We start from the raw sequence: 26,524 nt of genomic DNA on the forward strand, positions 1-26,524 counted from the left end.
GGGTAAGACTATTCCTGAAAAGGACATTGTGATGAAAATTTTCAGATCGCTGCCATCTAGATACGATTCTAAGAAGCATGCCATCATTGAAGGAAATAATCTCGCAACGCTGTCCAGAAATACACTGGTTGGGAAGTTAAAGATCTTTGATCATGATCATACGTCCAAGTCTAGTAAGGATGTTGCTTTCAAATCACTAAAGAACACTAAATTACTTGATAAAAGTAAAAGTGTTTGCATCTTCGAAGATGATCTTTCTGAGGCTGATTCATCAGATGAAGATCTTGACAAGTCGGTCTCATTGATCACAAGACAGTTTAGGGATCTTCTTTTGAAGAGAAGTAAACAGTTCTCCAGAGATAAATCCAGGTCATTGGATAAACCCCATAATCGTGTTCCTCCTAAAAATAGGGATAATGATGAAACTGATGACGAGGATATGCCTCAGTTCTTTAAGTGTAAAGGTTTTGGTCATTTTGCAAATGAGTGTCCAAATCGATAGAAATACACTGGGAACAAAGGTCTTGCTGCAACTCTTGATGAAATGTCTGACAACTATGATTCTAATGAAGAAGAAAAATCAAGTGTTACACTTATTTGTGAAAATATTGATTTTGATAATTGTAGCAATACATACATCAATCTTGATATTCTTTCAGAAGAAAACTCAGCCAACCTGGAAGATAAAATTGACCCTCCTATTGGAAACTCTTTGTGTAATGTTTCAGGTTCCATTATGTGTCTAGCAGCTTGCACATCTCAGATGCCTGGATTATATCAAAGATTGACGTGCTCATATTGTTCACTCAAAGGTCATGGACTATCAAAGTGTTACAAGTATAAACACAAATTGAGTCATGTCAAAAAACTTCAACGAAGAGCAAATCGATTAGCAAACAAGCTCAAACTTGCTCAAAAGACCGCTGAGGTATGTAAGATTTTATCTTCGTCTAAGAAGCTAGTTTCTAAGGACAAAATAAGACCATTGGAAAGAAAGTTGTGGTCTAAGAAGTATGAGAAACAGGGTTCTATGAATTCCAATCAAAAGGGATATGATGGACAAATTATTGTTCATCCTAGCACAACTTAAATTGTGTTGGTAAGTGCATCTTGTCTCATGTGCCTGATTAAAAAGAGACAAGATCTTGCACACTTTAGGCTTTAAGAAAAGAAAATTCTTTAGTTGTTTTGATATTTTTCTCTTGTTTAAACAAATTCTGGAATTCACGTTTCTTTTCACATCTAATTGATTCTGGAAAGAACTTCTCTGTTTAGTCAATAAAAAGAGGGTTAAAATAGACAATTCTGCCTTTTATAGGGTTGAGAGTTGTATGTTCACAAACCTGTGTGTATAAAGATTTCATAACCCTATACATCTTTTTCCTTCCCTAAAAACTTTTTATATCTTAATACTGCTTGTTGAGTTAAATTGTGATTTCCTCTCACAAACCCTACACTCATGGATACTCCAAGCATCATGTTTTCTGATGGAAAAGATGTTAATATGATTGTTAAGCCATCAATCATAAAGGAAAAATAAAAATCTCCGATACCTCTAACCTTGAAAATAAGAAGAAGGAATGTGAGGAATCCAAGAGTTGTTCCTTCAAATTCTCAGAAGTTTTCTGATGTTCTTGAAGTGTTGAAGGAGACACGAAAGGAGATTCAACGGATAAAGGCTTTTGTTCTTAAGACACATGAGACTCAGAAGGCCCTGGTTCGACATCAGTCAAGAAGGTTTATTGATATTAACTCCTATCTTCATGAACCTTATGTCTCAATGGCTGTTGACGACAAGGAGTTCGGGGACGATAAAGAATTCTTCAAAGGTCTTAACATCTAGTAAATCTTCTTATGAGAATTTTATTTCTTGTGTTTTTTAAGAAGAATAACTAGAGTTTGGAATAGCCATTATTGTGATTGCACATAGCTATGTCCAACGTTTTCATCTTTATTGTTTTTAGGTTTATTTGGTTAAATTCTAAAGTTGTTTGGAAGATGATCTTTGCAATATTAATCTTTATGGTTTTATATACTGCAATTTGTCATGGGATATATGTGTTTGCGTCCGTGAACTATGATTGTCCCGTACTTTGTCAAAAGTTAAGTCTTTCACATGTCGATATGCAAGTATTGATAAAAGAATGAATGAACTTTTGACATTACAAAAGCTTTTAAGCCTATTGTATGTCATTATGCAAATATTGATGGAAGATAGGATGAACTTTTGTTTACGAGGATTATATCTATTGTATGTCATTGTGTAAATAGTGATGGGAAATAGAATCAATCCTTGTCTATTTCGCAGTATTGATCTTCCCTGATCCATATTTTAATGTATATATTGTGCGGCTCCATAAGTTCTCTTATGTTGAGCATTTTCGATTAAATTAATCATGGGTTTTCTTGTGGTTAATTCAGTTGAGTATTTTGAATTCAAATTCATATTAATATGTGATTTGTTATGTCCAAATAAATCCTTCTTTTCTTATGAAAGTAAGGTCGCTCTTGTTGTCCTTTCGGGAATGACATTTTATGGGGGAGAGTTCTTAATTGAACTTGTGCTTAATTTCCAAATCTTTGTGGGGAGTGCGGATGTGGAATATTATAGGGGTTATCTTGTATCTTTGTAAACTCCTTGATGAATGCATTTATCTTCGGCTATATGATGGCATCTAAAAAGTTGATATGTGCTTTCTTTTGGTCATGAAATGTCTCTATGGAAATTTCATTATGATCCCACTAGTTTTCGTACCTTTTCCAGTTTTATTGACAAAAAAGGGGAGAATTAATGTGTAGTTCACACTACAAATACATATGGTTTTCAGATCATTATGTAAGGGGGAGTGTTTCCATGTGAGATGGAGTATTGACTAAGGGGAGTGATACATATCACCATAGTATTGTTGTCGAAGTTGTGATACAATTGAACTTTGATGATGTGTAATAATACTATGACACTGTGTAACAATGATTGAGAACTCTTGTTTTCTCATTGTTATAGCTACGGATTTTCAACAACTATGATGCTAAACTTACAACCTTTGGAATCATTGAAGTACTTGGAAGTGACGAAGATTTCGAGTAATGTTGAAGAACCAAGGAGATCATGCATGTGGAAGAGAAGCTACAAAAGTTTATTTATTTATTTTGTATTCCATATGTATTGATAGTTTTGTCACTAAAATTGAAAAAGGGGGAGATTGTTATAGCACTGCTCGGTCGAACTCGCAAGCGTTGCTATCTCAAGCTTTTTGTCAAGTTTAGCTGCCAAAACTATAAGTCTTGATTTCTAGTCTACTCATAGATAAGTCTTGGACTAGGATAGAAAGTGTAGTTGAGATCTAGACTCCATGGCGATCATCATACAAAGACGAATAACTACTCAAGGAACTGGTGGAACTTCATCGACTAAAAGGTATGTGGAGACTTGAACTTATCTATCACTCAAAAGTCTATCTACTCTATCTCCTATCTTGAGACAAAAGTTGTATTGCTATATAGACTATGATTATACACATTTCCTTTTTCGAGCCAAGTTTATCTCGCCTATCTATTTCTCGAAATATGTGTTGGTAAGTTTTTGCTTTGCCAAGTTCATCTTTACTAGTGACGAAAGTCATATTAGTTTCAATTACTTGAAAATCGCTTTGACAAAAAATAGCTTGTGAACAACAACTACATAACATCCTCTAAGAATGTTTCATTGATTGAAATGAGAGTTTAGAATATAACCTTGAAAGGATATAAACATTGTGTGATAACTCATACGTGTGTAAGTCCTTATTCCTTGAACCAAAGTATGCGTACTTTGATGCTCAGGAACACCGGAACTTAAGTACGCGTACTGTTGGAAGTTCACATCTCGTGAATTTCTGCTGGAGTTTGTGAACTCAAAACAAACTTATTCCGGGTAATTAAGTCCGTGACCAGTATGCGTATTTAAGTGGTTTATTTTCTAAAAACGATTTTTCGTGAACTTAAACTTATATAAAGTAAGGAATGCATACTTGCAAACCGTGGATATAAAGTTCATGAATTTGATTCGAGAGAATCAAATTGTTTTTGCTTCAATTGTGTATTATATACTTCTATGAGATCTAAGCAATTGAATAACTCTCTTACTAGTTCTCTTGAGTCATTTGAACTAGTTATGGTTAAGATGAATATGGTTGATATGAAAGTGCTCATATGGATAACCAAAAAGATCACCAGCCGGTTTGCGTTTGTTAAGCGGATGGAAGAAACATTATCTTAAATTCATGATATGTGCAACGTGACTGGCCATACCGTTTCCGGAGATATAATCTCGAGCTGGAAGTTTCACCGGGATATGTGTGTGGGCTTTGAGTTCAACGTCTCCTGGTTCTGTGAAGGTCTTTCTGATATCAAAAGGTTGCAGGCTGAAACGGTTGACGGCCCTTCCGCGGATTTGATTAATCAACAAGAGGCAGAAGTCGAGAAGTTGTCCCAGGAGTTGAAGCTGAAACAGGCGGCTCTCCAAAGCATGAATGACATTTTCTCCAAGAAGAACGAGCCGTTGTTAGGCAATTTTCCTTGAATGTCTTGATTTTCTGAACTTCCTTTTCTTATGGTTTTTTTTTTTTGGAAGGAAAAAGAAACGCCTAGTTTATGGTTTGGTTTTCTGGTTTTTGGATTATTTTGGAATAATGGCCCTTTGATCCATCAATATGTCAAAATATGAATTGCGAATGTAGGTAGCAAGTTCATTCGGGAAAATCGTGAATGTTGCATGAGAAAAGGAAATGTATGAAATCTTGGGATGATTGGGTTACCGTCTTCCATTGAAAATGTAAAAACCCAAACAATAGATCGTGTAAACATTGTCTGACAAAACTTACTCACTTTAGGGTCTCCCACCAAAACTGAATCTTCAGGGAGAAAATCCGAGTCTTCATGTGACACCCTCCTTACCGCGAGAAGTCCCCGGTCATTCTTTATTGTCTGTGGAACATATTTATGTTGATCCACGGTAAGGTGGAGAATCTCTAGTCCCCAGACGTAATTCTCCTGAATCCATATTTTTTTGGACGATGCGCTTCGAAACATTGCATTTTACTGGTAGGATGATGGAATTGAGAGTTGAATTTGCAACCGAGAGATTAATATCCCACTGTGGTCACCAATTGTTCGTAGGTGAAAACTGTTTCTGCTGATTTTGGTAATTTCGGGTGTGTGTATGAGAAATGAGTCTAAACCCTAAAAAATGCACTGCACGGGAGTACTTTTGATTCGAGAGATCAATCTGTACAATCCTGGCCTAAACCAAGAAATGGCCGTTCCATGCTTTCTTCGGTCACAAAGTGAAGGAAAAGGGTTGGTTTTAGGGAGGGAAGCGAAGAGAGTGTTGAGACCAGAATAGTTGATTATGAAGGTGTGGTTGTTTATGACTCATATCTGAAAGTAGAACTGGCCCGCAGAATGGAAAGCTATCAGGTGATTTCTAGATACTGTATTGTTACCGACCAAAACTTGGTGTTTGGTGAAAATAGGTGAAGCCTATTTATACAAGTCATATTGAAACGTACACTGGTCTCGTACAAAGTGGAAACGATTGAGTGGTGGAAGAAAAGAGTAACGTGTAACCGTCAGTCATTATCCTTCCATGATGAAGGAAGTGAATTCGTTTACACCGTTAATTTTTTACCACCACTAATTATCATGATTCATGACACTTTCTTATAACGGGAGCATTGCACGCCGCACGCTGTAAACCGTCAGACCAATACCCTGATGAGCATCCCCCAGTTTGTGACATGTTTGATGTCTCGAGTGTTTTCGTGGAAAATATGTAGCACTTTGCTACGTGTGGCAAGTCAAAGTAAAGGGACTTACCGCAGGAAAATAACATGTAATGCTATTAGGCTTGTTTTGGATGGTCGCCTAAAACTTGCCACAGTTTTGTTAGTTCGGTGGTGAACTTCGATGGTTGAGATCGCATCTCATGAAGGAGGGTAGTCGTTGATTATGGATACCTTGCGTTGGCATATGATAATGGCGCGGTGGTGTTTTGGTGTACGCCAGTGGTAATGTGACATGGTTGGCATGACTCGTGCATGCCAGTGGGACGGTGATGCAAGTGGCGCCTGGCGTATCCATGGACACTAGATTTAGGCAGTTGGTCGTCTGAAACTTTCCACAAGTCTGTCAGTTCGGTGGTGAACTTGGATGCTTAAGATTGCATCTCATGAGGAAGGATGGCCATTGATTATGGCCGCATCTTCTTGTATAGCGAAGTGGCGCCTGGCGGAGCCATGGCATTGCGGCATGACAGTGGCGTAGCCGTGGCAGCTGTTTTGGCATATTGGTGTTAGACCCAAATATGGCTTCTGGCAACATTGGCCTTGTTGCTAAGTTAATCTTGAGGCCTTAGGAGAGTCACTGAACTCAGTTAGCATTGCAACTTTTAGCCAAATTAGGGTTTGGGGCATCACAACTCTATTTATTACGTGCGGCATGACTGCGACATGGATGGCATAGTTAGCACATGCCAGTGGCACGAAGTAGCGTCTGGCATAGCCATGGCCACTAGACTTTGTCACCTCGGTGTTGGACCCACATGTGGCGTGGCAACATTGTTCATGTTGTCACATCAATCCCCAACGCTCTGGGAAACGTTACTTGGCTTGGTTGGCGTAGTAACTTTTCATAAATTAGGGTTTGGCATGTCGAAACCCTAATTGGTGCGTGTGGCATGCGGCCGCGGCATGGCGACACTTTTTTGTGCAAAAGGTGCCATAACTATGCCAAAGGAACTAAGGAAAGGACGTAGTGTGGAAACTGCCACAGGAGTAAGGATTGTCGTGGGTGACTATGATATGGCGCCATTCATATGGCTTCCTGGGCCCCACACGGCTCATGTCATAATTTGTGTTGCAAAAATTAGGGTTTTGGTTAATGTAGGGTCGTGCTTCTGACTAGAAAACCCTAATTTGAGCTTATCATGGCGTTGGCCCCGAACATGAGGTAGGTTAGTACATAATGCGCTATTTATGGCATGTTGCCACGAAGTGGCATGTCTGGTATGTTGGTGCGGCGGAGTGGCATGTTGGTGTGCCGCTCAACTTATTGGCACAACATGACACGTTCGGCATGTTGGCGACTTTTGGAAAGCCAATTAATATGTTGGTGTGGAAGGGCGTGTTTGGCTTGCCAATTAGTATGGCGGCGTGATAGGGTGTGTTTGGCCTTTAATGTATGGTTACGAGTTTAGAGCGACTTGATTGGTCAAGAAAAGGAGTCGGCCAAACATAAAGCGCGACCACACCTCTAGTGCTCGTGGCGCATTTTAAAGTGACCTGATTGGTCGGTAGGAAGGAGAGGGGTCGTACAAGCATGGGAGTGGCTACACTTCTGGTGTGAGTGTGGCGGCTTTAGAGCGACCTGATTGGTCGATGGAAACTGGGGCCGGCAGGTATGGGCCCAGCCGCAACTGGTGTGAGCGTGGAGGTTTTAGGGCGACCTGATTGGTCGAGGGAAGTAGGGCCGGTTTAGAATGGGGCGTGGCCAATGGAAAGTGGCGCCAGCTGACCTAAGGCATGGCCACGCCTCCCTTTGCTACTGCGGCTCCCTGTTTTATGATTGCGGGCAAGGTTTTGCACCTACTAATCCATGGCGGTTTAATTACCTAGTTTGCCTAGCCTTACTTTCGACAAGCAAAGTCTAGTATACTGCGCAAGGCGCAAAAGTAATTGATTGAATTCTATGTGTTGACACAGAGTTTTTTAAGTTCATAGCTAGAGAGCAGCATGCTTTCTGATTGAATACCTTATGCAAAGACCTTATCCTTGATATTTGGAAACTCGTGCTACTCTGCTGCGAGTGAACACAAATTGTCATGCCATATCAACATTAAGGGTTCAGCCGGGGAACATAGCATCGAAAGCATTCAAAGAAACTTATATGAAGTGAATATAGGCAAGCGCCGAAATTTACAGAAAATGGGATGGTTGCTACATGCGCCAGTCTGGATAAATTTCATGTAAATATATTGAATGGCTCAATAAATATGCCAGTGGAGAGATTAACACTCATGGCTCTGTTTCCTTACAGAGTGACGTCACATCAAATGCAAGATTTTACAATTTTAACCCTAATCTAAAAACCACCATCAACATTAATTCCTCTGCTTAGCACGTAACAGTGGCATTGTTGCGGGGTAAGCATGAGATGGTGACAGACAAGAGTAAACTCGAAAGGGCAAGACGTGAAGATATTTCCAAGGAAATTCGACTAACCTTTGGCGGAAGGCATGAGGAATCTGTGATCCTTGTATTGGCAGTTTTGCATAAATTCGTCCTGGCCATAGGGTGCTGGCGTTGGAGCTGGAACTCTGGCTACTGATCGGCAGAGATGGCGCAGCGATTTTGGTCAACGAATCGGTGGATGGTGCTAGCTGGCTAGGCCAAAGAATGTATGGAGATGGAGCTACCTTGAACGATGAAGATAGCACTGCTTTGGCTGTGGAGCGAGTGAGGATGGAGCCATGGAGCGTTATGGCGCTGGCTTTCTTGGTACGCGGACTTTGGCACGGGCGTGGTGTTCCTGGCTTGGACACGGAACGGCAGAGATGGCCACTGGCTTGGACGCGGACTGTTGGTTTTGTCTTGGACGCAGACCGTTGGCGCCATGGAGTGTTGCCTCCGCGGGACCAGCTACCTTCTTCGGCGCATGGCCCAAAAAGGAAACCTCCTCCTACTCAAACTCCAAAAGCACTTTGCATATAAAAGGCGTTATCTAACTTCTTTATTTTTTGTATCGTGGGCTTTGCTCGTGCGTCTTCATATTGGCAGTAAGGTGCATCGATCGTGAGTCAATCAATTGGGAGGAAAACGGCATCAAGAGGGAGCAAGCATATTTCAGGTATGTATTCCAACGTTTCTCCCTTTGTTTGCTCCTCCATGTTGGTGTAAACCCTAGCCATAGGCACGACCTCCATGAACTTACAAAAATACTTCAACATGAATGATTGATCTTTGCTAGTAGCATTGTAGTAGCGTTAGCCACAACAACGAAACAAATTATTGTGTTAAGTAAGCATGTATGGGCGGACCACTTCGTTTGCTCTTTTCTCCATCAAAACCTAGATGTAGGGTTTCCTTTTGTCCATGAGCACAATTCCCATGGACAAGCGTAACTTGGCCGAGGGCATACTTCTCGCGGATTTTCATGTCCCCCGCGGCATAGTCTAGTTTCGGCCAAGAACATATCTCATGCGACATCACATGCATCCCGTTGAGCAGGCATCAGTTCCCATTCCTTTTAACCGTGGGTGCTATGACATGTGGCCAAAGGAAAATTTTTCCCGTAGAAAATTTTTTGTCGGCTCTTGATTACTGTACCCAACTTTTGACAAAATCTCCATGTATGGTTTCTTTCAAGGTAGTGACTTTTCTATTTTGCTCCGTTGTAGTTATTTAAGCATAAGGAATTTTGTTAAGATGTCACCTGAAAGCAGTTCTGCCGCCGCATCGAGAAGTGCTAACAACTCCAAGCCGAACATAGATGATGAGTTTTTTATGAAGTCAGCTACGGTTACAAGGACCCATCCCAAATTCGTTCCAACTCTTCTGACTGATTAAGAAAATGATGGAGAAGCCCAATCAGTCTGTCCAGGGGTATAATGAGGTTTTTCCTTCAGAAGAAAGAATATGTGGCTTCTACCATATACTTCAAAATCTGTCATAGTCCATTGCGCTCTTATGACAAATGGATGAAGTTCATGATGATCCGAGACCATGTAAGAGTTAATCTGACTGGAGCGCAAATCGTGAATGCTGTCATGGCTTCTGCAACAATTCAAATCAGAAAAGACGCTGCAGGCTTGATTACTTTCATCTCCATATGGTGTACGGAAACTCACGCGGCTATATGTAGGTGGGCTGAGATGATTATTTCTTTGGAAAGCGTAATCGTTCTGTTGAGTCTTCCAATAATTGGGAAACTTGACGTTGTTTTGTCTGAGGAAAAAGATGAAATACATGCCGCTTTGGTCACGAAAGCAACAGGGTATGTTCGAAAGAATTATGAGGAAAAGTGCTTCTATAACTAGTGGGTGTCTGAGTGGTTCCCTGATGAGCCGGAGTTGGATCAAGTGTTGGATGATACACTCCATGTTGCTGAATTTTTAGTTATGTGGTTATCCAGAGACATTTTTAACGATGGTTCTGGAAAAAAAGAGATAAGGCAGAAGCTCATCAAATTTGCAATCAAACTAGCGAAATGAGTTACTCTTCCCATCGACATCTTGTTTCTTGGCTCTTTGTACACCCATCTAGATCGTTTAGTAGCGGACATGTACGTCTCTAATGGGTACATGAAAGTAGATTCGTATATCCATGTCGCCTTTCTTCAAACTGGTTGTGGGAGCATTTCAAAAATTACGCTCCTAACCCGAAAACCTTATTTCCAGATACATATGGCGGCTCTAGGATACTCCGTTGGTTGGATAGGCGTCCAAGGTTTGGCTCAAAGCTCATTGATTTTCTTGACAACGCGCATGCAGTTGTTGATGGTAGATTTTCATTTAAGGATAAAATTGTAAAAGCCAAAATTATGCGCTGATATCCTGCAAAGGATAAAGCCACTGATAAAATGGTGAATACTTCTTCACTTCGCTAACTTACTTAGAAGGGTGCATGTAGCAACAATCCCAGGTACCCTATGAATTTATGGCATCATGACCAGCCTTGTATTTCATGTGTTGTTCCCACTGAACTCTCATTATTGGTGCGGCATGACGACTGAGTGTTACTCTCAGCAGAGTAACACGAATCTCCAAGTGTCACTAATGAGGCATGCACGAAATACCTGTACAGGATACAACTCTCGGTGTGTTATACTAGCCCGATTAAGCATATTTGAATCTGGACTGACCATGTCAGTCTCAGAAACAATCACGGCCACGCAAGTCGGCCGCATGATTTAACCAGCCTAAACGATCCTCAGCAGGATCAAGCTACCACCTTAATGACCACCAGCGGGCCCACTTACGCCCTGGTCGGTCGAATATCTACCATGCCACCCAAACTACCACCAAACACCAGCCTGAAGTTGGATGTCCAGAATGGTATTGAGCGGCTTGGAGGAGACGTGCAAACAAGGCCGCCTATGGCAGTCTCAAAATCATCACTTACGTCCAACATCACCAGCATGGTTGGATGGCATAGATCGTCCCATGACCGGGTTGGACAAGCGTTGTCCTGCACAACAGCGGGCCCCCTTCATGCCTGCATAATCGATCCTCCCCTGACCTAGCCACAGAACAATGTACGGTTGCCCGAAGTTGGTCCGGCGTGAAAGCTTAAAGGGTCGCAGGAAATTCCACTAAAGGTCCCAAATTGATCACGACCATCCAACTTCACCGGCATGATTGGATGGCTTAGATCAGACCCATAGCCACCAGGCATGTATTGGTGTGTTCACCACCGGTCCAACGTGGGCCCCACATGGTCGTCCTCCCCAAAAGAGAAGCGTGGCTTGCCAATTCGTCCAGCCAAAGCAGCGTGGACGTGAAACCCTAATTAGGGTTTGCGGCACATCACATGTGTCGCAAATCAGTCTCAACCATCCATCTTCGCAGGTATAGACGAAGGGTGTAGATGTAGATCCAAAGGGACAAGAGCATGTCAACACAATCACCATGGGCCCGCCTACATACATGACTAATCGGTCAAGACCAATTATGGTTAGTCGTCTCGATTCGTGCGCCCAAACTAGGCATGGCCGCGCGTTTTCAATAGCAAATCGATCTCGACCACTCAACTTTGTCGGAAAAATTGAGTGGCTTAGATCACATCTTCACGGGACAGTGAGGTACGGACGTGTACACTGGCCTGCCGATTGCACGCCTGACTGATCGGCCAAGACCGACCATGGTTGGTCGTCTCGAAACGCGCGCCCGAAGTAGGCAAGACGTGCGGTCTTCAATTCCTTTGTGGCATGGGATTTCTGTCGCAAATCGATCTCAACCACTCCTCTTTGCCAGACAAATTGAGTGGCTTAGATCGCATCTCCATGGGAAAGTGAGGTACTGATGTAGTTTTGAAAGTGGTAGTAAAGTTCGTTCAACTCGGACTTGATAAGATTGGGTTTTAGAATTAAAATAAAAATAGAAAATCTATATACAAAAGTTTTGTCACAATGTCGAGAGAGACTGAGACTCAGGATTCCACCAAATTCCATTCATGTGATTCAAATAATAATTCCAATCAATTATAGATCAAATATTAAAAATATGGACTCTTATTCTTTGCCAAAAAGTAGATTTTTGAAAAGCAATGATTGTAAATCAAAAGCATGATGTATCAAAAATACATAGACCAAGCATACACCATCAAACGAAATCACACCCATTCAATAAAAATCATAAATCGATTAAAAATCAATGCAAATAGTCATAAAAGAATTATTAGAATTACCACATGCGTGAAATAGGGCTTCCTCCATCATCCCAGTGTTTGGGTTTAGCTCCTCATATTAATCAATTGCTCAAAATACATGTTTATAGCCCAAAAGTTGATTGAAAGATGAAATAGTGCTAAAGCAGTGAGTTTAAGACTGCCAGAAAGGGTCACAGAAAAACGATAAATTAAAAGTGCTGCTACGCTGTTGTTTTAAGACCGCCATCCGCTGGTCGTTGTCACTGTTGAAGAACGACTTTCATTGAGGGTCTGTTCTTCGTGTTCTTCAGCAGCAGCAGTAGCAGCAGAAAAATATTTTGATCAAACTCTGATTTATTCTTCTATGGCTCTCCTAAGGTTCCCAAACTTTCGACACCTCTTCTATATGACCCAACCAATCTATTTATATCAAAAAGACTGATTAAATCTCTCCAGAATCTTCCAAAATCTCTTCCTTTCTCTTCACGGCAAAGTTGCGGCAATTTCGTGTTTTAGAGTTTCTACGCGTTTCTGAGCTTTCCTTTTGATTCTAAACTCTTCCTTAGATATATATGAATCTTTGGGAAGGTTTATAGCTCTTTAGTCTCTCTAGAATTTCCTAAAACAAGTCACACACGTGACTTTCCATATTTTGCTGTTGAGGTAAAAACCCGTCGATTGAGCCCAAGTTAATCGTTTCCAACACCCATATTAGATTCCTAGACCCATAAGGAGTATATCATATGAAAATCATAGGTTTAGTCGACCTCAAACTCCTCCAAATCACGCACAACAAATCTGCCAGAGATGTTTCTCTTTTCCCGCCAATTTCAAAATTCAAAAGGTGAAGGTGACCTCCCCCTAGTAATTAGGTTACCCCTTATCCAGGGTGCTGGGGTCCGCATAACACTTGTCCCTTGGGTGCCTTTAGTAATTTTTCTGGGATGTTTTCAACACTTTTTCGGGGTTCCTCCGGGGTATTTCTGGGGTGTCTCTGGACTGCTTCTGGGGTGCTTCTAGTACGTTATCTACGGAGGTTCAACTGCCACATTTTGAGCCAATTTCGCCGCAAAAGCTTATTTCTCCAAAAACACCTACAAAGACATAAAATAACCAAATAAGTACAAAATCGAGCACTAACAATATATACAATTGGGATAAATTAGACACATAAATGCGTCTATCAAATACCCCCAAACTTATTATTTGCTAGTCCCGAGCAAATCAAAACTACAAAATAAAATCCTAGCTCACTGTCGCAGGCATCGTCGATTGCATTTAGCGTATGCAATAAGCCTTTAAACCCCTAGGTGTCTCTAGTGGACGAGTTATAGTCTCGGGAGGGCTTACTAGAGATATACCCACAAAACCTTAATACTCCAGACCCTAGCTATCTACAGCGAACCTTGGAAGGCACTAAAGAATCTCCTTGGTTGGCATACTTATTGACTACAGGAGGAAGTACCCTGATGCGAAATTCCAATTGTTGTACACGAGTTTGCACTCAAGCATACTAAAATTCATATATAAGTCACAGAGCTCTACTCAGATAGTTGCACTATGGACATCATATTCGGAGTCAAACTAATCACATGGATAGGTCAAGAAGATGGATATAGAGAAAAACATAGATGGTTTTGATGTTTACTAAGTGAACGGTGTTTCTCATATCTGTCTGAAGGCCTCCGCCAAAATGAACCTATCCTAATGGACTAAGATACTAGTCTGACTAATATCAACACACTGGCATATACAAGGGAACCAGTGGTCGATAATCCTAACTCTATGTCAACTCAGCTGGCATATACAAGGGTATCAGTGGTCGACTTTATTGAATTTATTCCGGTTGGTCTGGTGGTATGGTCTCAATATTTTTTTTATTTTTTTTCTTCTTCAACTTTTTTTTTTTCCTTTTTCTTTTTCAACTTTTTTTTCATGGTATCTCAATCACTCTAATTCACAGTAGCATTGGTAACAACTTGAATCGTGAGCCCCACCTAATCACTTAGAGAAACATAGTTTAAAAACAAAACAACCTCAAAAAGAAGTGAAAAGGACTCAACGAGATATGGTGAAACTATCATGTTATTCCTAACAACTGAGTTTTGTGCTTTTATGAATAGACTCTTTAGATGTTTCCATCTAATCAGATTGGTTCCTCAACTCCTACAACCAAAATGCTTCCATCCACTTAGATTGGTTAGTGCAATCCTTAATAAGCATAAATTTCTAGGCTCTGGAGTTTATTTATTGCAACTAAAAAGTTTCTCCCATACCCCCAAACTTAAATCTAACATTGTCCTCAATGTTCTAAAGATAAAATTAAAAACACGAACAAGGAGAAACTGTTACCATTTGAAGCAAAAGAGTTAAGGAAAGATATTACCGTGTTGCATGAGATTGGGTTACCTCCCAAGAAGTGCTAAGTTTAATGTCTTCAGCCAGACTAAGGAAAGATTAGTCACCTCGAATCATATAATAACAGTCGAAATAATTGTGGGTCTTCAAAACCAAATAGAGATGACCAAAGGAAACTGCAATAAACCAAGAAAATGAACAAGACTAGCAACCCCTTACCTAGTTTCCTGATTAAGATATCTATATCTAATTGTGGTTCAGGTTCAGGTTCTATAAAAGGATCTAAATATATTTCTTTAGGCTGCAACTCCTCAAAATTGAGATCCGAATTATTAGGTCCTAGAGTCTGTAAATACTCAAATAAGAACTTAGAAGCACATAATAATAACCTAAATAATTGAGGATCCTCTAAGTCAATCAGGTTTGACTTACATAATTGACCACAGTGAGAGTAGTGGTCATTCTTAAGAAAATGTGTCGATTCTAATATCCTAAAGTAATTAGGTTTAGTCTCAGAACTTAATAATTGACACATTTGAAATCTATAAGTTCCCACATTTGGGATAAAACTGTTTGGTGGGAAAACAAATTCAATCTTGGTATTATTGCCTGGGAAAACTACATCAACCAGAGGGTGGGTTTCTAACAACTGAACTTCCTTATGGACATCATTAGGTTCGGGAAAACGAGTATGAAGGTAATCTTGTAAAATGGTTGAGGCACATATGTTAAGTCCTAAGTGAGGGACCTTTCTAATAGTTAAAGCACACGGAGAATGATAATCACCCCCAAACTTAGAGTTTTTGGTGTCTCTAGAAAGACTAGTCACAACTTCCCTAATTTCAAGGTCATCTGATTCCTGAAAATGGTCAATTGATTCTTCTAAGTCAGGTTCATCCTCACTCATCTCTATGAGTTCACTTTCTTTGTCTAAGAATAATGTTTCTAAATCGCTAGACTCTAAAACAATATTCTCAGAAAAAACTCGTTCCTCTAAACCATTATTAGCTTCGTAATCAAAAGGAAATACTACATCGTCTAAAACGGGGGTATCTCTAGTCAAATCCCCTTCCTTTTGAATAGGTGAATAATTATTAAAATTATTTGGATTTGAACTAGAAACATTACTTTATTAAGCTCAATTGGAGTAACAAATTCCTGATCATTATGCCTACTTATTTCAAATTCTTCATCAACATTATCCTCATCATAATCATCATTATAATAACATGAAAATGGTTGAACCTCATCTAAACAAGTAGTGTTACCAATTTTATCCTCGTCATCTTGATTATGTGAATAACTATCTTCATTTTCAAAGGTACTATTGGAAACACTATATTGGAAATTAAGAGCAGTTATGTTCTGGGCCTCTAACAAAATATTTTGAGTCGACTCACATGACTTCCTGATTGAATCTAGGAAAGAAAGTTCACTCGTTGCATTGCTTTCGTCCATAACTAAGTTATTTATTTCTGCTAACTTACGTGTCGACTCAGCTAACTTACGTGTTGACTCTAGTAGAGAGGAATTTTGCTCGTATGACCGGTTGGCGTGTGGATAGTAATTGGGCTCACCATGGTATGGACCATAACCTTCAAAAGGCTGATGTTCTCAACCATTATTCACACTATGGTCAAAGTAGTAACGTCCATTTTGAAACTCAGTCTGATATTCGTTGTATTGGCTATTGTAATACCAGTTCGACATTCTATTGCAGGGGTGTGAGTTGTCACACAAAATAAAACCCACTGACAGGGGATTTGTGGGTGGATAGAATCTTACCTCCCATACCAGACGGGCGATGAACCGTTGAAGTCGACTCAGGTCACCGACTCCGATATCAGTGTACGAACCCGAGGGGCCGAGACAGTATCGTAACTGTCGTCCTTCCCTGCAAACAGTTGATATTTAATTTTGACCCTTCCTTAGGGTTTAAAAAAAATAATGTCCAAGAATGTCCAAAAAATAAAAATTTCCAAAAAGGACAAGAAAAATTACAAAAACAACAGCCTATTTACAGTTTCTAAAAATAAAACAAAATAACTATATACAAAATCTTTTTTTCACTCCTTTCGGATTCCTCTTTGCTTTCCTTCTTTGGCGATGCTTTCCTTTTATAACACTTTTTCTTCCCTTGTAGATTCGCTCCACATCTGAAAAGAATCGAAAAATACCAAAACGCGTAAGAAAGAACAAAAAATAATAAAAATAAAAAGAAACCTAAAACAAATCTAAATACAAGTCCGCGTCGGCGGCGCCAAAAATTGGATGTAGTTTTGAAAGTGGTAGTAAATTTGGTTCAACTCGGACTTGATAAGATTGGGTTCTAGACTTAAAATAAAAATAGAAAATATATATACAAAAGGTTTGTCACAATGTCGAGAGAGACTGAGACTCAGGATTCCACCAAATTCCATTCATGTGATTCAAATAATAATTCCAATCAATTATAGATCAAATATTAAAAATATGGACTCTTATTCTTTGCCAAAAAGTAGATTTTTGAAAAGAAATGATTGTAAATCAAAAGCATAATGTATCAAAAATACATAGACCAAGCATACACCATCAAACGAAATCACAACCATTCAATAAAAATATAAATCGATTAAAAATCAATGCAAATAGTCATAAAAGAATTATTAGAATTACCACATGTGTGAAATAGGGCTTCCTCCGTCATCCCAGTGTTTGGGTTTAGCTCCTCATATTAGTCAATTGCTCAAAATACATGTTTATAGCCCAAAAGTTGATTAAAAGATGAAATAGTGCTAAAGCAGTGAGTTTAAGACTGCCAGAAAGGGTCACAGAAGAACGATAAATTAAAAGTGCTGCTACGCTGTTGTTTTAAGACCGTCAGCCGCTGGTCGTTGTCATTGTTGATGAACGTCTGTCATTGAGGGTCTGTTCTTCGTGTTCTTCAGCAGCAGCAGCAGCAGCAGAAAAATATTTTGATCAAACTCTGATTTCTTCTTCTATGGCTCTCCTAAGGTTTCCAAACTTTCGACACCTCTTCTATATGACCCAACCAATCTATTTATATCAAAAAGACCGATTAAATCTCTCCAGAATCTTCCAAAATCTCTTCCTTTCTCTTCACGGCAAAGTTGCGGCAATTTCGTGTTTTAGAGTTTCTACGCGTTTCTGAGCTTTCCTTTTGATTCTAAACTCTTCCTTAGATACATATGAATCTTTGGGAAGGTTTATAGCTCTTTAGTCTCTCTAGAATTTCCTAAAACAAGTCACACACGTGACTTTCCATATTTTGCTGTTGAGGTAAAAACCCGTCGATTGAGCCCAAATTAATCGTTTCCAACACCCATATTAGAATCCTAGACCCATAAGGAGTATATCCTATGAAAATCAGAGGTTTAGTCGACCTCAAACTCCTCCAAATCACGCACAACAAATCTGCCAGAGATGTTTCTCTTTTCCCTCCAATTTCAAAATTCAAAAGGTGAAGGTGACCTCCCCCTAGTAATTAGGTTACCCCTTATCCAGGGTGCTGGGGTCCGCATAACACTTGTCCCTTGGGTGCCTTTAGTAATTTTTCTGGGATGTTTTCAACACTTTTTCGGGGTTCCTCCGGGGTATTTATGGGGTGTCTCTGGCATACTTCTGGGGTGCTTCTGGTACGTTATCTACGGAGGTTCAAATGCCACATTTTGAGCCAATTTCGCCGCAATAGCTTATTTCTCCAAAAACACCTACAAAGACATAAAATAACCAAATAAGTACAAAATCGAGCACTAACAATATATACAATTCGGACAAATTAGACACATAAATGCGTCTATCAGGTACAAACACCTACACTAGCATGCCGTCTACACGCATGCCCAATCGGCCCTGCCAAAAACGTGTCCCATGCTTGGATTCGACCAAGATAAAGGTTGGTGTCTGAGCACCTCCTAAATCCTAATCCGACGGTCGCAGATGTGGGTCGCAAGCCATCTCGTCCGTCCAACTTCACCAGCCTGGACGGACAGCTTAAGACAGGAGTTAGGCGACCAGTCAGGTATCCCCACGATCACCGTCCACCACTCTTCCACACAGAGTAATCGGCCAAGTCAGGGGTTACCTGTACAGCCTCCAAACGATCACTCGAATATGGCAGGACGTGATGTTATTTTCCGCGACTTACTCCGTTAAGCCTTAAAACAGCGATGTTTCTACACGCTGAATATATTCGATGCATTACATACATAGAATGCACACGATATTTCACAGATATCGACTTCCTAAATAAACTTACTTATTTAATCTAGCATCACATGATGCTTTCTATGGGTCCCACGATCCACATTCGAGACATTAATCATGTCGCAAACTGGGGGATACATACTGGGGTATTGGTCTGGTGGTTTACAGCGTGCAGCGCACAACGCGCCATCACAAGAACGTGTTAGGAAGACATGGACGGTTAGTGATGATGTGAAAAGTGGGCAAGACTGATCGTGTGACACTAACACACCAACTCCACTACTCCATCACTTCACTTCCTCCACTTCCCACGAGAGACGTGGGTAAGGCACAATGACTTGTATAAATAGGTTCTCCTCTCTATTTTCAGAAAAAGACAACAAAAACCAAGTGTTGTTACAACTGTATCCAAACACCAGAACTGATAGCTTACATTCTGCAAGCCAGTTCATCTTTCTGATACAACTCATACACAACCAACACCTCCACAATCTCAACACCTTCTCCGCTTCCCTCCCTAAGATCAACCCCATCTCCTTCACTTTGTGACCGAAGCAAGTCTGGAATGGCCATTTCTTGGTTTAGACCGGAGTTGTACAAATTGATTTCTCGAATACAAACACTCCCGTGCAGTGCATTTGTTTAGGGTTTAGATTCATTTCTTATCCACACACCCCAAATTACCAAAACCAGCAGAAATAGTTTTCACCCATAAACAATTGGCGACCACAGTGGGAGGTTAATCTCTCGGTTGTAAAGTCAATTTCTTCAAAATCTTATTCAATTTCATCAATTTTGAAGGGGTAGATCTTAAATTCAATTCAATCATCAACTGTTTCAAGATGGTAGAACTTAGGTCAGGATCAACAATCAATTCTGACGGAGCTAGTGCAGATAACACTCTCAATATTGATGTACTTGTCAGTGGAGCTACTGTAGTCAATACATCTCGTGGATTCGTCTCTTCTACCACCAACGCCAGCGGAGCAGGAGAGGTCCCAGTAAGTGTAACGCCTCCTATCACCAGAGCCAGAGCAGCCGTGAATCCCAGCATCGCCTCAAGTTTAACGCCTCTGACGATCACTAGAGCAACAACTTCCACTCCTTCATCAGAACGAGGAGCCGTAGGAGCAAGAGGAGGACCATCTCCTATTACCATCGCAGACTTGATAGAGAGGCGGGAAGCTTTTTCTAAGACTCAAACGGATATGGCTGCAACTCAGAAAAAGGTACTCACTTTTCTTAAAACCTTAACTGAACGATGGTCATAAGACTCACGGCAACCCCTGGAGCCAGTAAGGGATGCCTTCATTACATCCAGAGAAGGCGTTTCCACTCAGACCTACATGAATGAAGAAGCTTGTGTTGCTCCTGAATGCCCAAGGGAGATGGACCGTCCATCCAACTTCATCACGCGTGATGACCTGGAACGACTTCTCCAAAACCGAGGCAAAGGAAACGTGATGGAGGCGCACAAACATCATCCGTCGTACCCTCAAGATGTGCAACGAATTCCTCTTCCAAGAGGATACACCTCTCCTCAGTTCTCCCTCCACTATGGTACTGGTAACGCTCATGAACACATCACTCGATGATTCTTAGAATCTTTGGGAGAGCATGAATACAATCGTGTTTTCCGTCTGAAAGAATTCTCGAAATCACTTACGGGGAGGGCGTACACCTGGTACAACAACATCGCGCCTAACAACATATCCAATTGGGATGAGATGGTCAACGCTTTCTATAAAAAGTACTTCTTCGTGTCCGAGCAAATCACCTTTTCAGATCTGGGGAGAGTCTCTCAGCGGAACAAAGAACATACGAACGACTTCGTCAAGATTTTCAGAACTCAAACACTAGATTTTCATGATCCGAACATCACTGAACGTCAGTTGGTAGAACTGTGCATCAACGGGATGATACCCATATACCGCGCTTTAGTGGAGAATCTGGGATTTCAGACGTTCTCTGAACTCCATGAAGCTGCCAAGCGTTCAGCCACAACTGCCCCAACATTGCTAGAGAGAACTAGGGTTGTTCGAAACGAAGATCCACGTGAGAGTCGAGGAAGCAGGAATCTCACGAGCAAGCAATACAACACTGGTCCTTCTGTGAGCGTGGTAGACGAAGGAGGGAAAAGGAAAGATCCAACAATGAAACGACAACCCAAGCGTGCGGCTCCGGCACACACGACCTCGTATCAAAAAGGAACAGGAAAGACTCCTTCACAAGACACCGAAGATGCAGGCTTTCCATTCCCCATGAGTGAAGTAATGGAACTCTTGGAGGCATGGATTCAAGACGATGCTATCAAGCTGCCTCCTATCAGACGCCCGCCAACTGAGAAAGACATGGCGGACCCCAAGTACTGCCACTACCATAGGTTTGTCCATCATCCGACCAAAGACTGCAACAGGCTGAAACAAATCTTCAAAGAAAATATAGAGGCAGGAGAACTCCAGCTTGGAAACGAAGTTCTCCCTATCAGGAACTACATGATTTCCGGGGTTTCTGTTCACAAGACTGTAAAATCTATGATGGAACGTTTGTGCGAGATTTTATATTTCTCCAAGGCGCAGCGTCAGGACATATTTGCAGCCCTCAACCGCGTTGTCTCAGGCAGGCGTTTGTATCTAGAAAGGGAAGCGGTCTCGAAACCTCAATCTTTACTGGAAGATACAAGCAAGGGAAATTGGGGACTCCTAACTTTCGCTCGTTTGAAGGATGTTGAGTTCGATAGCACATTGATTGATACGGTCTCCAAATTCAACATCATCACTGTCAAGACCTTGAAGGCAGCAAGGATTTCAAAGCAAGAAGCCACTCGCATCCCAACTGTGATTACGAATCCATAGGGAGAACTTGGAGATGCATATGGATACATCGATCTTGAAGTCAAATTGGGTGATTCCTCGACGCAAGCAAGATTCTACATAGTCAAAGAGCATCCCAATTATGACATGGTCCTGGGACGCTCTTGGATACATGACAACAAGGTAAAGCTGGGAGCTTGTCCTCTGCCGGCTACGATACCCGAAAGAATATCCAACAAGCCGTCCAGACCTGAAGACTGCCTGTTACCGCACCTGCAGCTTGCCAACGTGACACAACTTCCTGGAGAGAGACGGTCGGCATATATTAAGAGGTTCCGATCTCAAGTAAGTCTCACCATGCAACCTTTTTTGCAACCAATCACTCCTCACTCTGACAAGTCCTGGGTACTGGTTCCAACCAACAAACCAACCCCGGCTAGGAGATATGAACAGGAGGCCGGCCCCTTCAAACGTTTTATCAAGAGCTTAGAGGATGTCTCGATCAAAGACGATAAGGCCAAGGTCCAAGTATCTGCACGCCCAAACCCATTTGGAATTGGAGATCTGGTGACAAAGATGACTACATTCAAGGTTGGGAGCATGACAGTGAAAATGACCGCTCCACCTGACTCGCCCACCGAAAGAGAGGATGAACCATACCTGGTAGCAGATGTTATCCTAGGCGGCTACTGCAAGCTCATCAATGCTGACAAGCTGGAAGGCGTAACAATTCACTCACGATGGCTCAAACCCTACCATACTTAAGACGTTGTGCTACCACTTTCCGGCGTCCTCCACACTTTGAAAAAAAATGTTGTGTTATTTCCTCCAGCGTGTTTCTTTTACAATTACCTTTTCATACCATATTTGTAATTCCTCCAGAAAATGATTGCAATACTTGCATTCATAATTAGGGTATCAATGTTCAATTTTTAAGTTAATTGAAATATTATTTCCATCTAAGAACTTCTTTACCCCCTAAAGGAAGACACAAAATCCTGAGTCAGGCTAAATCAACCCACTAGAGCAAGACAGGAAGGAAACCCTAAGCAAACATTTTGTAAGAAGTCAAGAATATGTGCAGAAAAAAAGATGCTTTGAGCCATTTATCTCAGCAAGACCAGGGAAATCTCGCGTCAAGAGCACATACAGGTCCGTGGTATTCCATTATGGCATTATTTCTTTTATCATGAAAAATCACATACATATGAAGGCACACCATTGTGCCTGAAAAGGTTCAGATGTAGACTTACGAAAGATTATAACATAAAAACCTTTATTCAAACAAGCAGACAAAAGAAGAAGATCTTGAACTCAGCCGCCACTGAGTACAAGGAAGATGTTTACGAATTACGGGAATATATTTTAAAAATGAAAAAGAAGCAAAGAGGTTTATCCATCAAGAAGGTCGACCGCGCCTACACCACCGCTAGGACCTGCTTCAACACCATTGCCATCGTGGACCGCTACTGCTTCTTCCTCCGGATCTGCCTCAGCTTCCGCTTCGGATATTTTTGTAGCAACGCTATCCGCCTCAACAACATCAACAGATACAGCTTCCACATCTTCCTCAAGAGCCACGATAGCGTTAGGAATTGTGTTGAGCACTTTCAGACACTCAGGTTCGTCTGTGTCAGAATCGAGGATTATCACGCCATCATGGATTGGGTAATCACATTTATCTTCACCGAGAGGCCATTTTTGTTCAACCCTCCGCCTCTTTATCCGTGCTGCAAATCTCTCATCTCTTGCACTTGTTGATTCTCGCAATGCTTCATCGCGCCTCCATTGCTCCTCCATATCTATCGCAGCTGAAAGGGCACATATGCGTCCCCTGTTAATACGCAGGTGCAGAATGGACATCCCCTGTATAGCACAACCGACTTCACGGAGTGGGAGATCAATTTTAGCCATTACCTCCTCATGTGCACCAGCCTCCTCAGGCTTATTGACTTCGAAACTTTTTTCTGGAGAAGTTACAGAGTGATCATCACCAATCGCCTCCATGATAAACTGCGAAGAAGAAGAATTTATGGTTACAAAAAAAAAATTATCATTATTGTTGATCGATCAGAAGATCAGATAAACGTGGAGCAGTACCTGGAATATAGAAGAAAACAATTCTGTGATAGGAGGAGTCCTTAGAATTTTCTTTATATTTCACGAGCCAACACAATCCCAGGGAGAAAGGGAGTCTTCACTTGCCACCTATAAAGGATGCTAATTTGGGATAAATATCAACAATGCTTATCGGATATATTTAAGATAAGCCATCGTATAATTAAAGGGAGTACACCCAGTCCAAGAAGCGGTCCAAGATCTGTCCAGATATGTGCGGAGGAAACCAAAGGGAACCGGCTCACCTGACCAAGTCTTGCTTCCCCCACGACCCTAATCAGGTTCGACCAGCCAGACAATACCTGACGATATCTATCTATGCGATAAATGTGTATTTACTTTAGCTTAATCATTTCAGTATACAAATTTGTCACTATCTCATGCCTACCCCCACAATAGTGTAACCATTATGTGCTAGGCAGGGGACTTAATGTTGATGGTGGATTTTCATTTAAGGCTAAAATTGTAAAAGCCAAAATTATGCGCTGATATCCTGCAAAGGATAAAGCCACTGATAAAATGATGAATACTTCTTCACTTCGCTAATTTACTTAGAATGGAGCATGTAGCAACAATCCTATGTACCCTATGAATTTATGGCATCATGACCAGCCTTGTATTTCCTGTGTTGTTCCCACTAAAATCTCATTATTGGTGCGGCATGACGACTGAGTGTTACTCTCAGCAGAGTAACAAGAATCTCCAAGTGTCACTAATGAGGCATGTACGAAATACATGTACAGGCTACAACTCTCGCTGTGTTATACTAGCCCGATTAAGCATATTTGAATCTGGACTGACCATGTCAGTCTCAGAAACAATCACGGCCACGCAAGTCGGCAGCATGATTTGACCAGCCTAAACGATCCTCAGCAGGAGCAGGCTACCACCTTAATGACCACCAGCAGGCCCACTTACGCCCTGGTCGGTCGAATATCTACCGTTCCACCCAAACTACCACCGAACACCATCCTAAAGTTGGATGTCCATGCTGGTATTGAGCGGCTTGGAGGAGACGTGTGAACAAGGTCGCCTATGGCAGTCTCAAAATCATCACTTACGTCCAACATCACCAGCATGGTTGGACGGCATAAATCGTCCCATGACCGGTCGGAAAAGCGTTGTCCTGCACACCGGCGGGCCCCCTTCACGCCTGCATAATCGATCCTCCCCTGACCTAGCCACAGAACCATGTACGGTTGCCCGAAGTTGGGCCGGCGTGAAAGATTAAAGGGTCGCAGGAAATTCCACTAAAGGTCCCTAATTGATCATGACCATCCAACTTCACCGGCATGATTGGATGGCTTAGATCGGACCCATATTCACTAAGCAGGTATTGGCGTGTTCTCCACCGGCCCAACGTGGACCCCATATGGTCGTCCTCCCCAAAAGAGAAGCGTGGCTTGACAATTCGTCTATCCAAAGCAGCGTGGACGTGAAACCCTAATTAGGGTTTGCGGCACATCACATGTGTCGCAAATTAGTCTCAACCATCCATATTCGAAGGTATAGACGGAGGGTATAAATGTAGATTCATAGGGACCAGATCATGTCAACACAATCACCGTGGGCCTGCCTACATACATGACTAATCGTTCAAGACCAACTATGGTTGGTCGTCTCGATTCGTTCGCCCAAACTAGGCATGGCCGCGCGTTTTCAATAGCAAATAGATCTCGACCACTCAACTTTGCCGGACAAATTGAGTGGCTTAGATCACATCTTCACGGGACAGTGAGGTACGGACATGTACAGTGGCCTGCCGATTGCACGCCTGACTGATCGGCCAAGACCGACCATGGTTGGTCATCTCGAAACGCGCGCCCGAAGTAGGCACGATGTGCGGTCTTCAATTCCTTTGTAGCATGGGATTTCTGTCGCAAATCGATCTCAACCACTCCTCTTTGCCAGACAAATTGAGTGGCTTAGATCGCATCTCCATTGGACAGTGAGGTACAAACACCTACACTAGCATGTTGTCTACACGCATGTCCAATCGGCCCTGCAAAAAACATGTCACATGCTTGGATTCGACCAAGCTAAAGGTTCGTGTTCGAGCCCCTCCTAAACCCTAATCCGATGGTCGCAGATGTGGGTGGCAAGCCATCTCGTCCGTCCAACTTCACCAGCCTGGACGGACAGCCTAAGACAGGAGTTAGGCGACCAGTGAGGTATCACCACGATCACCGTCCACCACTCTTCCACACAGAATAATCGTCCAAGTCAGGGCTTACCTGTACAGCTTCCAAACGATCACTCAAAGATGGCTTGACGTGAAGCTATTTTCCGCGACTTACTCCGTTAAGCCTTAAAACATCATTGCTTCATACACGTTGAATATATTCGATGCATTACATACATATAATGCACACGATATTTCATAGATATCGACTTCCTAAATAACTTAGTTATTTAATCTAGCATCACATACTGCTTTCTGTGGGTCCCACGATCCACACTCGAGACATTAATCATGTTACAAACTGGGGGATACATAGTGGGGTATTGGTCTGGCGGTTTACAGCGTGCAGTGCATAACGCACCATCATAAGAACGTGTTAGGAAGACATGGACGGTTAGTGATGATGGGAAAAGTGGGAAAGACTGATCTTGTGACACTAACACACC

This window comes from Papaver somniferum, unplaced genomic scaffold (genome assembly GCF_003573695.1).
Source record: "Papaver somniferum cultivar HN1 unplaced genomic scaffold, ASM357369v1 unplaced-scaffold_57, whole genome shotgun sequence".
Taxonomy (NCBI): Eukaryota; Viridiplantae; Streptophyta; class Magnoliopsida; order Ranunculales; family Papaveraceae; genus Papaver; species Papaver somniferum.